The sequence below is a fragment of the Hipposideros armiger genome, unplaced genomic scaffold (genome assembly GCF_001890085.2).
Source record: "Hipposideros armiger isolate ML-2016 unplaced genomic scaffold, ASM189008v1 scaffold_83, whole genome shotgun sequence".
NCBI classification, from domain to species: Eukaryota; Metazoa; Chordata; class Mammalia; order Chiroptera; family Hipposideridae; genus Hipposideros; species Hipposideros armiger.
The window spans coordinates 1,405,759-1,417,898 of NW_017731433.1; the positions used below are offsets into that span (position 1 = coordinate 1,405,759).

The 12,140-nt window shown below is 39.4% G+C and overlaps 1 protein-coding gene across 1 annotated transcript in view; it reads left to right on the forward strand.

Moving 5' to 3' along the window:
* LOC109383454 (uncharacterized) overlaps positions 1-12,140 on the forward strand; it is a 147,855-nt gene that overhangs the window by 18,845 nt on the left and 116,870 nt on the right. The window lies entirely within an intron of this gene.

Here is a 12,140-nt window from a genome sequence, read left to right on the forward strand (position 1 = left end):
CCCTTCCCCCAATTCCCCAGCACTGTTCCCATCCCCCCAATTCCCCAATAAAAATCTTTTTTAAAAAAAGCACACCTTCTCTCAACTGTAGCTCAAACCTGACTGTACTGAACAAGTTGAAACTTGTAACACACTGTTACTATGGTTAGACACATCGCTTCCCATATTGAAGATCCCTGCCTTTCCGTTGGATGGCACTAGGTAGCAGCATTCTGAATGGAAAGGTGCCATGTCACACATTGCTTCTGGTGCAGCAATTTCTGTCAAATAAAAACATTACGGTGCATCCTCATCCACCTTTCACCAGATCTGGCACCATTCAACTTCTGGCTCTTCCCCAAAGTCAAAATGACCATGAAAGGAAAACGTTTTGAATTGATTGAGGACATCGAGGCAGCCACAACAGTGCAACTAAAGACACAAAATAGGACTTCCAGAACTGCTTCAGAAAGTGGCAAGAATGATGGGATAAGTGTGTTTGAAGTGAAGGGCAGTATTTTGAGGGGGCTTAATGGCAATTTGCCTTTTACTGTAATAATTTTTTTTAATTTAAACATTCACCATATTTTTTTATCACACCTTGTACTTTGTGTGGGTCCAGTGTTAGATGTTTATTTAATGCAAAAAAAATATAAGATGTACTTTCAGAGAAAATCATTCTTGTGATGAAAAAAAATAAAAAGTAATTACAATTCAGTATGATGGGTATAGGGAGAGACGCGAGCCTAGGGGGCTATTAGAGCACACGGAGGGGGACGGATGCCTGAGTTGGGAAGCAGAGCAAGGAAGAGTCAGAGAAGACAGGTGAGTGGCGACGGGGAGGAGGGTGATGAAGTACGTTTTAGGAAGAGGGGCCACCTGGAAAACATTTGGGTAACTAGAGAATAAACGTGCTGTGTTTAGAGTCCTGGAGATTACGGTATACGGTGGAATAAGGATTCAGAAGTAGCCGCAGCCTTTCAAGGAGACATTGTGTGCCGTGCTGAGGAGTTAGAGTTTTGTCCTGAAGGGATGAGGAGTCCCTGGAAATATTGTTGGCAAAGCCACGAGGAGGACAGCTATGGTTCTGGCAGCTGTGTGAAGAGGCCCGAAGTTGTGACAAGAAAGGTCAGGATCGGAACTAAAGTGCTGGAGAGGAAGAAGTTGAGCTGATGAGCTTGCTGAGGTTGGATGTGGGAGGCGAGAGAATGGGTGGAGTAGGGTGACTTCATTATCTCGGGGTTAGTGAGCGGGTGCATGGTGGTGTCTTCCGCAAGCGAAAACTGCTCTGAATAAAGCAGTTTGACAGGCCAGGCCAAAGATGATCAGTTGATTTTGGACGTGTTCTGCAAGCTGCTGGACCTGTGGACCTTGAGCAGAGAGGAAGCACAACAGATTTAGGGGTTGTCTGGGTATACAAGTATGAGAACAGAGAAGGGGGTAAGATCACCAGGTAATGTCTTCAGATTCAGAGGGACCCTCGAAGACCACCATCATTTTAGGGATCAGTACAGAATAGTAGTTAAGAGTGTGGGCTCTGCCTATCTGGGTTTAAACCCTATTAGTTCTCCCAGTTACTAGGGCAAGTTACCCTTTCTCCCTGTTGTTCAATTTTCCTCATGCCTAACATGGGGGTGGCACACATTGAGTCATAAAGTGGTTGTGAACCATAAAATGAGTTAATATATTAATAACTCTCTCATTCATTCAAAAATATTCCCTGAGCACCTGATATATGCCAGACAATATGCTGTGGGCTGGAATTACAATGGAGGCGGAAGAGGTTGGATGTCTAATAAAAATAGCTTGCATTCTAGTGAAGGAGACCAGCACCCAAGGAAGCAATTATGCTCCCATAGGGAGAGTGGAGGTCCACTCTGTAGAGAAGGTCAGGGCATCTTCCTGGGGGAAGTGATGGCTGGATGATAAGTTGTGATGAGCCAAGTGCAGGGAACAGGGGGGAAGAGTTTTCTAAATAGAGGAGATGCAAGTGTGGAAGCCTTGGAGTTATGAAAGTGTCTGGTACTTCCCAGGACCTAACAGCAGTTTGTTAGGCTGGACTACGGAGAGTGCTGTGCCTCTGACTAGTGAAGTGATACTGGGCAACAATGATGCTGTTCTTGCGTCTCCTTTTCTTTAAGGCCAGGAGTGGACAGAAGAATGTCCCTGGAGGCTCTTGTTCCTCAGAAGGTGGAGGTGAAAACAGGGTGTAGGGGAAATGGCTCTGAGGATCATAAGTAGGATGGACTAGGGCGCAGGGAGGGCAAGGGAGAAACTGGAATCAGGGAGGCCTATTGGGCAGTGACCTGTGGGTGAGACCCCTGCACTGGTGACATGAATGGAGAAAGCAGGGGGCTGCAAGAAGAAACCAGTTTGCTCCAGAACAGGAGGTTGGGTTGAATGATGACTTGGAAATACTTGGACGGTGGCTCATTTGAAAAGGATCACCATGAAGTGATGAAAAGGAACTGAATTTTCAAAGGGAGATGTATTAGAGGACCGAACAGGGGACAGCAACTGGAAAGCCAATAAGGAGACAAAAAAAGCACAGCATCAGAGAGAGAACTCAATGCATTTGTGTCAAGGAATTGTAGAAGAGAGTGTTTTAACAAATTCAGTTGAATTCTAACTTTCTTTTGATAAATGCTCTTTTGAATCCAGTTATTTGGGTAAATTTTAGACTTAACAATAAAGAACTCCAGAGCATACCTGGTAAGTGGTAGTTGCCATTCTCCTAGCAACTTTTAGAGCAGATGTAATCTATTTTATTTTTAGTACCAGTTTGTGAATATTAGCAAATGTGTGAAGTTTCCACTATTTTGTTTGGGGTATCATAGAAGGAGACATTCACATTCCTTCGCAGAGTTATTCCTGAGAAAATCAGGGGAGACTCAAATCTTCTGTGAAGGTTTTCTAGCAATTATTTGAAGTGGAGTGTGGAAATTTAGCTCTTGATGTGCGTTTGAATTCTGAAAGAGATGAAAGATGCTGTGAAAATGCACCGTGCTGCGTTTGTTAGGAAATAGGATTGCCCAAAAGAGCATAGTCAATGCCCGGTACAAATTCACTGCTGACCTATCCTGTGCGGACCAGAGGCTGGCCGGCACAGGATCGATAGGCAATCAGGGGCACCGCGGGGAGGCTCCCTGCCACCAGCCAGGCAGCGCCCCTTGGGGCTCATGCTCTCCTCGGAATTCAAGATTTCCTTAACATGTGGATGCCTTGCCCACTTTAGCATTAATACTGGGAAAGAGAAGAAACTGGGGGCCTTTAAAACAATGCCATCGTGGGTTACTATGATTTGGCTTGGGTTTTTATTTGTTGTATTTTTCTCTGTGGTCAAAGAATGTTGTTTCCAGCCAGAATATCCTTCCTACATGCCCTTCAAAATACTGACTTATGGTTGCTATGGGAACTGGATTATCAAAATTTGAAAATTAGTATATTTTAGGTCCCTGGAGACTACAACACTCGTGTGTGTGTGTGTGTGTGTGTGTGTGTGTTTCTTCCATTTGGGGAAGGATGTCAGGCAGCTTTGCTCACCACTATACCACCAACACTCAGGGGGGAAGGAAGGAATAGAATCTTTTTTATCTATTTGTATTCAGGTGAAACCTATACCTCTGTTAGGTGATCTGTGGAACGTGTGATGTAACATTCCATTCACTCATTCATTCACATTTATTGTGTGTTTGCACTGTCTCATTCCCATAGGCACAAAGTAACTAAAATGCTGAGAAAGGGGTGGTTACTTTGGTGTGATTATTCTCAGTTTCTTTTTCCCCCTCTTTTAATGAAAAATTAACTGTTCTCCCATGGTTGCAGGATAAGTTGATTTTCTCTATTTGTCTCACACTTTATGGGAACTTTTGATGATTAGATGATACACAGTTGTACTTTTCTTTCTCTGAAATGTTGTGCTGATATAAGGGGCTTGGGGTTAGGGCTGAGTAGGTATGGATATCAGTTCCCGGAAATTCTCCTAAAAACAATGCAAAACCCTTTTGCTTCCAAAGTCCGGAGTAACTGGTCACCTTTCCAAGGATGAGGATATTTTGCATTTCCTTATTGCTTCTTCCTGCCTTTTCTACCAAGGAACACCATGTGCAGCAACCACAGGGAACTCTGGGATTTCATTTCTTTGGTTCATTAAGAGTATTCCTCCCTCCAATTGTCCCCTTCACGTCCCAACTCTTTGTATTTCCCCTCCTACCACCCTTGATACTGGTCCTCATCTGAGCATGACTACCTTCTTACATCCTTTCTTAAGAAGATGATGGTACCAAGCTCTACTAAACACTACACATTCCATTTTCTATCTCTCATGCTTTTTTAGGCTGTGGTCAAAGAGTTATTTCTCTATAGTGATTGCTGCTACTTGCTCAATTAGGTCCTAGCCAGTAATCATCCTCTATTCTTCAAAAATTGCCACCTACATTTTAATTTTCAGACCCTCAAATAATGCATGTTTCATTAAATTTGATGGCCTTCAAAATGCTTATGCATTAATTTTTTAATCCAATCTGCTTTGTGCTCATTTCCAAACCTTGGATCTTCACCTTCACAGTGGATGCATACTTGGACCACTACTTGCCGACTTCACTGTACTCACCCTGGTCCAAGCCATCATCATATCCTGCTGGGTTATTGACATAACCTTCCAATTGGCATCCCTATTTATGTCCTTGCACTTTTTTCTACCTTCTCTGTGTGGTGATTCTGTTAAAATGTAAAACAATTTGTGGCAAATCCCCCAGTTGGCTCCCAGCTCACAGAAAATAAAAGTTAGTGTCTTTACTGTGGTCCACAGGCTGTATGTGATCAGGCACCCACTCACTTCCCTCAGCCCATCTCTCTGAACTCATCTCTTCCATGTTCATCCTATCCTAGGCATGCTGGACTCCTTGCTAGGAATTCTGCCTCAGGGCTTTGGAACTTGCTCCGTTTTCTGCCTAGAATGTATTTCGCCTAGATATATACGAGGTCGGACAATTAAGTTTGTGAACTTGGTGCATTGATGTTGCTAACCTTTTTTGATATCAGAGGGGTTATTCATTATGAATTTGTTACTGGACAAACAGTTAACCAAGTTTACAACTTAGAAGTGCTGAAAAGACTGTGTAAAAAAGTTGACCTGAACTTTTCATCAACAATTCATGGCTCTTGCTTCATAACAATGCACCAGCTCACAGGGCACTGTCTGTGAGAGTGTTTTTAGTCAGTAAACAAGTAACTGTATTGGAACACCCTCCCTACTCACCTGATCTGGCTCCCAATGACTTCTTTCTTTACCCGAAGATGAAGGAACGCTTCAAAGGAAGACATTTTTATGACATTCAGGTCATCAAAGGTAATACGATGACAGCTCTGATGGCCATTCCAGAAAAAGAGTTCCAAAATTCTTTGAACAGTAGACTAGGTGCTGACATTGGTGCATAGCTTCCCAAGGGGAGAATTTCGAAGGTGATCATAGTGATATTCAGCAATGAGGTATGTAGCACTTTTTCTAGGATGAGTTTGCGAAGTTAATTGTCCGACCTCATATACCACTCACTCTCCCACCTGATCAGGTCTTCATTCAAATGTCACTTTCTCAGTAAAAACTTTTAACGCCTGAAGATCTTAACCTTTCCTTTCACCCTTTCTTATTCTATGATTTTCGTAGCACTTATAATGATCTCATATGCTATATATTTTGTTTATTTATTATCCATTTTCTGCATTAAAAAGTAAGCTCCACCAAGGCAAGACATTTTGTCCATTTTGTTTACTGCTATATCCCTAATGTTTGGAAAAGTACCTAGCATGCATAGTTGCTAACAAATGCTTGTTGATTAAATAAATAAGTTAAATGTTGTCATAGTATCATTAATTATATTGCTATATTGCTTTTCATATTCTCCACAGTAGTATGCGTTTCTTTTGGAAATAGCTGTGTTGTTCCTATTCAAGTGTTGACAACATGTTAATCCCTAAACACTGGGACGTCCCCTCTAATATCAGGCACTGGAATACAAAGATGAGTAAGAAGCAGGCACTGGACCACAGGGAGCTCACGGTCCAGGAAGGAGTCACCCAGTTACAGTACATGGTGATAATTGCTATGGTAGAGGTGCACTCAGGTGGCTTTCGGGGAAAGGTACACATGTTTTGCCAGAATCTATGATATGCCAGGCACCTTGGTAGTCCCTCACCATTACTCTCCTGTTTTTCTGGTAAGGAAACTCAGCTTCAGTGGAGAAATGGAGACAAATTTCCCAATGTCATACAACCTGCAACTTAGAATGTTAAGGCTGGCTCTGTCTAGTCTTAAAGCCCAAGCTATCGCAGGTGTCACTTTGCCTCTTTATGGGAAGTTATGTTTAACTCTGTACAAATGCCTATTTGCTTTTTTCCTGGTAGTTGTAGATGCAGGTGACAATGTGTGCTTTTAGGAGACTTAAACTTAAAGGCCTTTAGCCCTTATGAGGGAAGAGATTGTATAAATTCCAAATTATTTCTAATTGTTCAGCATTCCAAAATAGTGTGAGGAGGCCATGATGAATGGGGATATTAATGACTCGTCCTTCAAGGGCCTTCTTGTTTGTGAAGCCTGTGACCTCTGGGCAAAGTTTACATGCTTTGTTTTCTATGTGCGCACAGTACCCGCTTGTTTATTAATTGTCAGTGTTTTGGCTAAATGTATGTTTATATAGATATCTCTTTCATCTGATAGGGGAATGCCTTAAACTTGGAGTTTTTGTTTTATCTCTGTTCCCCGTGCCTCCGAAAATGTTTAAGGAAACAAACCCTTAGAAGAAATGCTCAATTCAACCTATAAATCCATAGAAAGCACCCACTGAATGGATAAAACTGGTCTCTCTTAATCTCCATGTAATATCACAGGATTTGGGGACAAAGGAAAATAGTGTGATATTTTGAATCATTTATGCAGAGCTGGACAGTGACACGATGTAGGAAAAATTGATTTCTAAAGTGGAAATGCTAATGATATTTGGAGAAAGTCGAAGAAACACGATTCATAATTAGAATTCATGGATTAGTTTATAATTGAAGTATTATTAATTATTACAAAACTCAGTGAGATAGATATAATTCCATTTTACAGAAATCTTCAGAGATGTTAGGAGACCTGTGAACTTGACCAAGGCACACAGTTAAATGATTAAGTCCACACACAAACTTATGATTCCAAATCCTGGACACTTTCCATTATACCATATTCTATCCACAATACTGGATTTTTGTGTCATTAAGAATATGTGGGACTCTGACTTACATATGGATGGTCTCTATTCATGGTTTCTGCCAAAATGAGTTATATGTTTTCTGTTTAATATTGTTTTTTCTCATTCCAAAATGTTTCAGTGTATGATTTAATAAGACTCTAATGCATGTTGTCACATTTTATATTTTATTCTTCTTTTTTCTGTATAATGGGATTATACCTCTCTATCTCACTGAGTAACTTGAAGTGCTTTAGAATAGATAAGTTCATGCAAAATCCAGATGGGCACAACTATTTTACAAATTCAGAAAAAGGTTTTATGTTCTTTTTCTTTGAGTTATATCTCACAGATCATGACCTTTCAAAAGTTTGTGGTTAAATCCAGAGTGACACACTCCCAATGTTATTTGCCCAGGAAGCTATTAGTATGAGATTTGTATATGACACGAGGTAGATGTAATCTTTGCAGATAAATACTAGTAATATGAAGTAGCAGATATTAATATGAAAAATGCCAGCTTTCTTAAAAAAATATCAGGTGAACTTTTGACTTAAAGCTAATACACCGGTTCTGCAGGGACAGTAAACAATAGATAGGAAGTCATGTTTCACACCTGTATACTTAAAACACCCAAGTCTGACTTCCCTCTGGCATTACCAATTAATTTGATGATAGTTCTTATTTTTCTTTGCATTCCATCGAGTTTCCAGAAATTCAAAGTAGTTAAATGGTCGATCTGTGTATATTTGCTGATTGATTGCATTTATCACAAACCACAATGGAACAAGTTGTCATAAAGGTCTCGATTAAATAATATACAAGCTGCCATAGACAAACATCTCATAGTTGAATTTTGGCTCAATACACTGGGCTGCAATTTTTCACTTCACATTGATTGGACAGCCTGGTGATTGCAGGTAGGTGTGGAAAATAGCTCTCTAGAGAAACTCCATCCTTCTGTGTATGTACAAGTATGTTTATCTGTGAAGCAACGGTAGGAGTACTGGGAGGGTTCAAGAATTAACTATTGATCTGGACCCTGGAATTCACTCAAAATAATATTTAAAGTGCATAGGAGCCTCTCTCTGTAAAGATGACAAAATTACATGAACTGAAACACTGATTATAGAGCACGGTAATTAATAATACCGGCAATATCAGAAACTCTTAAGTAGTAAGAGCAGATCTAGATTTCGACTTCCTTTCCTTGTTAGAAATGAAGTGTTTATGCTCTTTGCTGAGTAAGCACTCCTTTACCAAAAGCTCTTCTCATCTAAAGGAATAATCCAAAATATGAAGAAATACTATTAGCATGAAGATGTTCCTAACTGCCTTGTTTATAAAAAGGAGAAACTGAAAGCAAACGTATAGGATGTGATGAACCCACTTGACAGAATTTTTGTAGACATTGGAAGTTATGCTGATGAAGTCTTAGCAACATGGAAATTGCTTTGATATGGTGCTAGGTGAAGCATTATTTTATGCAGATAAAATTGTAAAAAACTTACTATTATATTTTTGTAATAAATATGTATATGAAAATAGACTTAAGGAAAATGGTAACTATTTGATTACTCTTATCATCAACATGTGTGACCAGAGTGATTAAGTAACTTGTCAAGTTTATAGTTACTTAGAGACAGAGGCTAGACCTAATCTCAGGGTTGTCTGCCTTCCAAGATCATGCCTTAATGTTATACTAAATGTGTAACAGTGTTCCTCCATTTAAAATATACATGTAAGAGAAAGTAAGAAGGAATCCAGAATGGTAATAAAAATGTTTTTCTTTGACTTAATTTTTTCAACTTAATTTTTTCAACCATCATTTTCCCCCTAGACTTCTTTTTTTAAAAATAATTTTTAATTACAGTTGATATGACATATTATATTAGTTTCAGGTGTACAACATACTGATTAGGCATTTATATAACTTATGAAATGATCACCCTGGTGAATCTGGTACCCATTTGACACCATACATAGTTATTATAATATTATTGACTATGTCTTTTATGCTGTACTTTACATCCCCATGACTATTTTGTAACTACCAATATGTGCTTCTTAATCCCTTCCCCCTTTGCACCCATCCTCCCAACCCCTCTCCCATCTGGCATCCATCAAAATGTTCTTTGTATGTATCTGAGTTTGTTTCTGTTTTTTTTGTTGATTTTATTCTTTAGATTCCACATGCAAGTGAGATCCTATGGCATTTGTGTTTATCTGTTTGACTTACTCCACTCAGCACAATACCCTCTAGGTCCATCCATAGTGTTGCAGGTGGCAAGATTTCATTATTTTTTATGGTGAGTAATACTCCATTGTATATGTGCACCGCCTCTTCTTGATCCATTTATCCTTTGATGGACACCCAGGTTGCCTCGACATCTTGTCTATTGTAAATAATTCTGCAGTAAACACTTCATTGATTCTCTCCTCCCCTCCCCTCCCCTCTTTTCTCCTCCCTGCCCCTCACTTCCTCTTGTGTCATCTTTCCCCATTCTTTTTTGTAGAGGAGGAAAAAGTTTTCCTTGACTCTTTTAGGGTGTTTGGCTTGGTCTAAAGATTAGACAGACAAAGATTAACAAGAGACAAGCGTACAGATATATGTAATATCAGTTTTACATGACACAGGAACCTTCATATGAACATGGAGACCTGAAGAAATGGTTAAACCTGCGTGTTTTTAATGCTAACCTTGTTGATGAGTGGATAGGAGTAGAAAGATATGATAGCACAAAAAGTAGGAGGTAAGTGTAGTAAACTAGGGGACACTTAGTAAGGGCTGTTCCTTCAGATGCTTTTTGGCATTTTGCCCATCCCCCTCCAAGATAAAGATTCCCCTTTTCTCTGAGTATAGGGAGGGCGCTTCTCACATGAGGTCTTATAACCTGCTTCATGGAAGAAGGGAAGTTGAGGAGAAAGTCAGAGAGACCTTCCTGCTCTGCTATTTTCTCAAACACCTTCACCTTAAAATATTCAATATGCAGAAGTGCCATATTTGGGGGTAATCTGTACTGAACCCTATCAGTTTTAAGTCTAAATCAATAAGCATTGTATTTCTACTAAGACTGTGTTTTGGTGGATAATCAAATACTGCCTCAGCCAATCTCCCCGCCTGTTCCTGACAGCTTCTCCCTGCCTGGGCCATTCCTTCTGGGATGCCTCCCGTCCGTCTTAGTTTGTTCCTTCTCAGTTAATACTTGTGGAAACAGCCAAGGGAATTTCCAGGCCCTGTTGGGAGTTAACACTCACCGAGACTCATATATTTTAAATCTGAGCAATTAGAAGTTTCTATGACTGCACTTTAGCTTTTGTTTTATGAGCTGCCTCTCTTGGAGGTAATGAGTATGTGGAAGAAATGTTAACTGTTTGTTGAGCATTCATAATTTGACCTTTTAAAAGTTTTAAGCAGAAACTACTTTTCTTGGTCTCCCAGGGGTAGTGGGTAGAGGTGGAAGATGCTGGTGTTTATCTCATATTTTTAATTAACATGTTTGTTTTTAGGGTGTCTTTTCTCCTCTGACATTTCTCCCTCTGGACTCAGCAAGTTTTGAATTGTTGGTTCTCCTGCCATGAGAGCATCCTTTGAGAGAGGCCCTGGAGATATTAAGAGACCCTGAAGATCTCAAGAGATGTTAATTAGTAGAAGTAAATAAATGGCTGGTTTATTTGTATGCACATTTTAATTCTGTCCTTTCCTTTTCTAAAATTAAGAAGTAGAAAATGTGCTTGTGTTTAAATGTAGTGTCAAGTTTTCCATATTCCTTTGGGTGCTGGTATATTTTCCCTGGTTGCAGAAAATATGTTTAAAGGAATTTTATCTCTTGAGACCATCCTTCCTCCAGTTTTTGCCTTTTATTGCCACCCTGCCCCTGCACAAAAATGGCATCTGGATAGTAATAGTATTTTATAATCTGCTATGGTAACCATATTTACTTATTTACAAAAGTTATACTGAGCTGGAGTTGAAGAAATAGAGGCTTGGGGATTGCCTAACATTTGAATAAAACTCCTTTCATCCAAAAGTGGAAAAATTAGAGCGACAGCAAGAAGACACCTTGAGAATGCCTTGCCCTTTCTTATCTTTAGGCAGCTTCACACTAAAGACAGCTCAGAAAAATGAAGTGCTGCCTTAGTTTGAAAGCCATTAAAATTGTTTTCAAACCTTTTCCTAGTACCGCCTTCCAAAATATAATAATGTCGTGATATTAAAACTTTCTTATTAATATTTTACTTAACCTCTTAAAGCAGAATCCAGACGTGTTATTTTATATCGTGTTCAAGAGAATCAATATAGCATAGTGGTTAAGAGCTTGAACTATGGGATTAGATCATATGGGTTCACATCATGGCTTTGCCACTTACTGCTGTGTGACCCTGGGTAAGATAACTTCAGTTGGCTGTAGTATTCCCATCTCTAAAATTGGGTGATGTTAGTTATGAGAATTTAATGAGGCCTTACATGTAAGATTGTTAGACCAGTGCCTGGCACATAGTAAGCACTAAATGATTGTTATTAGATTACACTTAACATTAAAAGAGGAAAATGATCTTCCGATTGGAAAGAGTAGGCTAATAGTTGAAAGGGAATTGAATTTCAAGATCTGAAGATGGTAAGAAAGCCTCAAATTGAAGTTTCCAATCCTAGACTAATTATATTCCATATCACTGATATAATGTGTATGCGTTAAGACAGAAGTGTCTTGGTAATCTTCTTGGAAGCTTGGAGATATTTCTGAAGTCTGGCAAGAAATAAATGACATTTTTCAAAAGGCATCCAACAAATGCTAATAATAATGTTGTGGATGCGATGGAGCAGCAGTATTGACTTGATTATTATACTGTTAGCTGGAATTACAGATTTGTGCTAATACAATTACAGTGTGAGTTCATGGGTCAAGACTAATTTTTAATTTCTGTTTCACCAGG